The sequence below is a fragment of the Tenrec ecaudatus genome, chromosome 5 (genome assembly GCF_050624435.1).
Source record: "Tenrec ecaudatus isolate mTenEca1 chromosome 5, mTenEca1.hap1, whole genome shotgun sequence".
NCBI classification, from domain to species: Eukaryota; Metazoa; Chordata; class Mammalia; order Afrosoricida; family Tenrecidae; genus Tenrec; species Tenrec ecaudatus.
The window spans coordinates 42,274,259-42,280,258 of NC_134534.1; positions in this window are offsets into that span (position 1 = coordinate 42,274,259).

The window sequence follows — 6,000 nt, forward strand, 5'->3', positions numbered from 1 at the left end:
TCTGTGCTTGACTAAGTTCACGCAGCACAACAGTCTGACGAGTACTCATGAAGCATCCATCCTCCCCATTATATGTACATCTTGGAAACCCCTTTAAGGCCCTGCTGAACTCACTCTGACCAAGGACCAGGGAAGTGCATGGCTTTGCTCTCAGGCACAATGCCTTGGAAAGTGGATTGTTGCCGATGCCGTTTGGGTTAAAAATTAGCACCCTGTCATTGGATCTCCCCTGTGATCCATTTACATTTGGTCTAGATGTTAGTATTTTCTACTTTCTTTTCGACCGAGGTTCTTGTTTTATTTTGTTATTCTTGTTCGTTTTATTTGTATGTTCTTGAATGTTTTCTGTATATTAAATCCAGGATGGGTCCATCTGGAGACAGTCACTGGATTCGTGGTTCCATGGGGGTACGGCAAAGGAGGTTGGGGGGAAATGGGGAGCTGAGAACAATGACAACAAGAATCAAGAAAATGTTCTAAAACTGATTGTGGTGAAGATTGTACAACTATTCCTGATGCAATTGAACTATTGAGATATAGGATATGTGAATTATATGCCAATAAAATTGTTACAAAAAGGCAAAACAAAACCAAAACACTTTAGCAGAAGAGACTTTAACCTTAGCTGGGGTCAGTTTCTCAAGCTGGGAGGAGGAGAGAAGACCATTCAGTTGCTACCATACAGTTGCTGTCACCCCAACAGACATTCTTACAAGTGTGATAACTGAAACTTACTGGAAATTCCAGTCCAGTTGGGGGGAGGGGACCATATATGCCTCAGAGAAGGGGATGGCATTTCTGTTGGAGGGGAAACTGAGAGGAGCAACTCCTCATCGGTAAAAAAAATTGCTTAACAATGCTTACAGAAAGCCTAAGAGGAGAATATACCCAGTACTAATGTTCCTAATTGGATAACTTTGACCTAGTTTCTATGTCGTGTTTGGGGACTCAGTCCAAGTACTGTTGACTACTAGAACTTTAAACTCTGTCCTTTCCAGGCACACAACATACTTCATAAGACACACCATCGGGATTTGATGTGGAAAGCTCACTAGGTAAATTGGACTTTAGCTTAAACTCACCTGAAGCAGATTTAGAGAACCAACATACTCCTGTGGACTTAAGGCTGAGATGCCCTAGACGCCCTAAGAAGAAGCTGATGACTATCCTAGGGTTATGGAGTTGGATGTTGGTTTGGATCGCTTGCTTTAAGGAGACCCAATGAATGGTAGCCTAGGATCACTGTTATTTACTATTTTAACACCATCCTTGCTTTCTTATGACATGTCTTAGTCTGGTAGGCATGGTTCTGCCTTTGTGAATGAGTGTTATTGAAAGTTTTGCCCTATCACCAACCCCCCTTTTTTTATGTAGTAGTGGCCGGGCACTTAAGGGTTTAATCTGTACAAGTCAACAATTAATGTATTGCAGTCTGAAGATGGCTTATATTTCTATAATTTCCCCTTTTAAAGTGCTTTAAATTATATACAATTGGCTAAATAAATGGCACTATCCATAATGAAATGCTCACAGAAAGATCTAGAGTTAGAAAAATAAAGAGGAAGAACACACTCGGTATATCTTAAACTGAAACAACTCAAGAAAAGAAATTCAAGCCTTGAGTTGTAACCTTGAAAGATTCTATGGGAAAGCTATTGAATGATTCTGGAAGCATCAAAAGAAGATAGAAAGGATACACAGAGTCATTGTACGAAACACAACAAAACAAAAACCATCCAGTTGATATTCCAAAATTCAGAAGGTAGCGTATGAGTAAAAACCAGTGGTGCTGAAGGAAGACGTTCAAGCTGCACTGATGCATTAGCCAAAAGCACCAACCCAAGCATTGATGGAATACCAAGGGAAATGTTTCAACAAGCTGATGAAGCACTGGAAGCACTTACTTGTCTATGCCAGGAAATTTGGAAGACAGCTACTTGGCCAACTGCCTGGAGGAGATGTATATTTGCATCCATTCCAAAGAAAGGTGACTCAACAGAACACTCAAACTGTATAACAATGCCATTGACATCACATGCAAGCAAAAGTTCACTGAAAATTATCCAAGGATGGTTGCAGCAGTGCATCGACAGGGAGCTGCCAGAGGCTCAGGCCACATTCAGAAGAGGACATGGAACAAGGGTTATCATTGTTGATGTCAGATGGATCTTGGCTGAAAGCAGAAAATACCCAAAAGATGCTTATTTGTACTTTATTGACTATGCAAAGGCAATAGCCTGTGTGAATCATAAGAAACCATGAATAAACTTGAGAACCATGGAAATTCCAGAGCACTGCATTCTGCTCATGTGGACCTTGTACATGTATCAAGAGGCAGTTGTTCAAACAGAGCAATGGAACACTTCATGGTTTTAAATCAGGAAAGGTGTGTGTCAGGGTTGTATCCTCTCTTCATGGTTATTCAATCTATGTGCTATGCAGATTATCAGAGAGCCAGCTTCTATGAAGAAGAATCTAACATCAGGATCGGAGGAGAGCCTGTGAGCTGGAGGTGACACAACCTTGCTTGCTGAAAGTGAGCACCATGTGAGGAACTTGCTGATGAAGGCCAGAGATTGCAGCCTTCTGTGTGGATTATGACCAATGTAAAGGAGACCAAAATCTTTACAACTGGAATGATAGAGAACATTATGGTAAATGGAGAAAGTTTTTGAAATTGTCAAGGATTTTGTCTTGCTTGGATCTTCAATGTGCAGCAGTCAATAAATCAAAAGATACATTGCATTAGGTGAATCTGCTGCACAAGACCCCTTTAGAGTACTGAAAAGCACGTGTACTTCTTTGAGGGCTAAGGGGCACCTGCCCGAAGCCATGGTGTTGCTTCAGATGCACGTGAAAGTTGGACACTGAATAAGAAACTCCGAAGAAGAATCGATACATTTGAATTGTGGTGCTAGAGGACAACATTGGAAATGCCATGGACGACTAAAAGAACAAACTGACCTGACTGGGAAGAGTATGGCCAGACAGCTCCTTCGAGGCAAGGATGGCAAACTTCATTTTACATACGTTGGACACATTGTCAGGAGAAACCAGTCCCTGGAGAAGGACATCATTGTCGGTAAGGAGGAGGGACAGCAAAAAAAGAGGTAGGCCCTCAATGAACTAGACTCCCCGTGACTACAACCCTGAGTTCAGGCACAGGGACCTTTTGATGATACCTCAGGGTGAGGCAGTAGTTCCTTCTATGGTGCGTAGGGTAGCTATGTTGGACCTGACTTGATGGCGTCTAACAACAACCTAGAGAGTTACCTCGTGCCCCCGGGGGATGATTAAGAATGTTCTCTATCATAAAGTGATATTGAAGGCTCCAAAGTGAACCACATACATATATAAGCCACAGATAGATGAATGGAATTTGGGCTCACACTTTATTCTAGCCCCAGTCTAAGAACAACGAATTCTTACGACATGGTCCTTCTCGATGCTCACCCTCATGGAGAGCTCATTGAAGATATGGGTGCTATAGCAAAGTATTGTGATGAAATCAGCTGGTGGCCAAACAGCCGCCTAAGCGAGGCATCAGCTGAGTCCTCATTGAGAGGACTGTGTGATCTAAGAATTGTAAACAATAAAATACAAATATGAAGGAGAAAATCGTATCAGAGCTTCAGTTGTCAACACCTAGTTTGCAGAGGGCTATGCGTGACACTGGAAGCCCCCAATCCATTTGCAGGGTTCCCACATGGATTAGCCCCGGGTGAATCCCCTCTGAATATAGGTCAGGCATGGGAACAGCCTTGCTGCCAGACAGAGAGCATGTAAAGTTGATCATGGCAGTTGCAGTTAGGTTACAATTTAGTACCTTATCATTTGATCTCACTTTTGACACATTATAAAGTTGTTTTAGTTTTTAGTATTTTCTGCTTTATTTTGATTGAGACTTTTCTATGTTTCGTCTAGTCATTGTTGTTGGGTTTTCTTGTGGTTGTCTGTGGTTTTCTGTACATGAATTCAGGATAGATAGATCTATAGAGACAGTAACTGGATTGATAATTACCTAGGGGAATGCCAGGAGAGGATGGGGAAAGGGGTTACTAACAACAATATGCACAAAAAGAAAATGTTCCAAAATTTATGGTGGTGATGATTGCACAAACCTTTTAAATATGATTGAATTATTAAATTGCATGATATGTGAAGTGTATGCCAATGAGACTATTAAAGAAATAAAAAAAACCTACAAACCCATAAAGCATAATAAAAATAAAGAAAAACAAAAACCCAACAATAACAAAATAAATCAGACAAAAATCTCATGGAAAAGATAACAAAATAATAAAAACCATAATAAATTTTACATGGGTCAAAAAGGAGAACAAATAATAAGATGTCAATTTTTAACCAGACTACGTTTACCTTAGTTCATTTTGCAATGCACCCTGTTGACAAGGCTGTTTACATTCCTAGTCAGTAGTCCCAGTAGTCATTCACCCCGACTTCCTTCAAGAAGTGGCTTTGCAAATGGATTTTGGGCTTTCACTGTCACCCATAGCTGCCTGCAAGCTCCAATGTGAGTCCCTCCTCTCGTCTTGGGTTTTATTATTTACACTTCTTCAATCACGTCAATGCTTTTTCCATGTGGACCTAACTGTTACCCCACTTCAATAGCTGCTTGTTTTAAGACAAGCCTTTAAGACCTTATTTGTTCTTACAGTCTGGCACCACCTGGATGAGTCTCTTTATGAAGTCAGAGGACACAGAGCCCTGGATTAAATACCTACATTTATTCCCGAAAAATCTTCGCTCCACACAGACATGGGAGGAGGAGCCTGAGGGGGGACATCCCTCCATTTCAGAGATCATGGAGAACACAGAAATCCCAAGACACATTTCTAAGCAGCTTTCATTGTTTTCTCATCTGGTCTGCATCCCACTGGCACACAGTCCAGAGTATTATGTATTTCTGCTGAACATGGTGGTCTTCTACCTTTGCCGTAGCCATTGGTTGGGGTTCTGGCCTTGCTTCTTCCACGGGGACATTGCTTATCACTTATTTCTCATTCCAAGGGAGAATTATAGAATTAAATCTTGCTTTTATTCAGCACACAGATTTGCTAAAAACAATATCTGAAATATATCATTTTATCATATGATTAAAAAAAACAAGATTTTCCTCTTACAGGATTAGACTGAGATGTGCTTAATGAATGAAAGGCACATTTGTTCAGGGCGTTTTCTCATTGCCGCTATGAACAGTTGGCCACGAGATAAGGTTAGATATTAGATCAATTGTTGTTTTCAAGAGTTGGCCATGAGGACTAGAATATTAGATCATGTGAGAACTGGGAAGCTACGTGAAAGAAAAAAAGCAAAAAAAACAATTTTATAAGAGACAAAACCAAGCCCTGGCATTTCTTTGTTCTTTGCTTGCTTTTACATTGCACACAGGAAACTATTTTCTACTGGGATGATATCCCAAGCAGGGGCTTCAGGCAAGGAAGGCAGGTGAGACGGGATTTCATTCCCCAAATGGATAGAAGCGCCCCTGCGATGTTTGAATATTCAGGCACGATAGGATAGATCTTTTAGAGCAGACGAGAAAGGAAAGAATAGCAAGTGTTTTACTGCTATTATAAAGTAAAGGAGAATATATATATCTAGGCAGTGCCTGGATGATAAACATTCGATTTATGGACAACTCCTATGACTGTTATATAAATTGCTCCAACTTTGAAATGATGGAATCAAGCCCTGCTCACAACACAATTCGTCCCCACAGTCGCCTTCATTGGCCACATGTGTGGCTTTTAAATTATTGAAACGGTGTTGAGCCTGCGCTTGCACTCTAGTAGGGCTAAATAAGAACCGTATGTACCTGGTTTGACTACAAATTCTTAAAGACAGAGTGAATTTTATTCAGAGTCTGAGTATTGCCTGTTATGTGATGATAAAACTTATTACTCCAATTGTCAGTCAGTATAGCCCCTGGACCTTTCATTAGTCTGGATTTGTAGCTCTCCGTTATATAACCCTGTC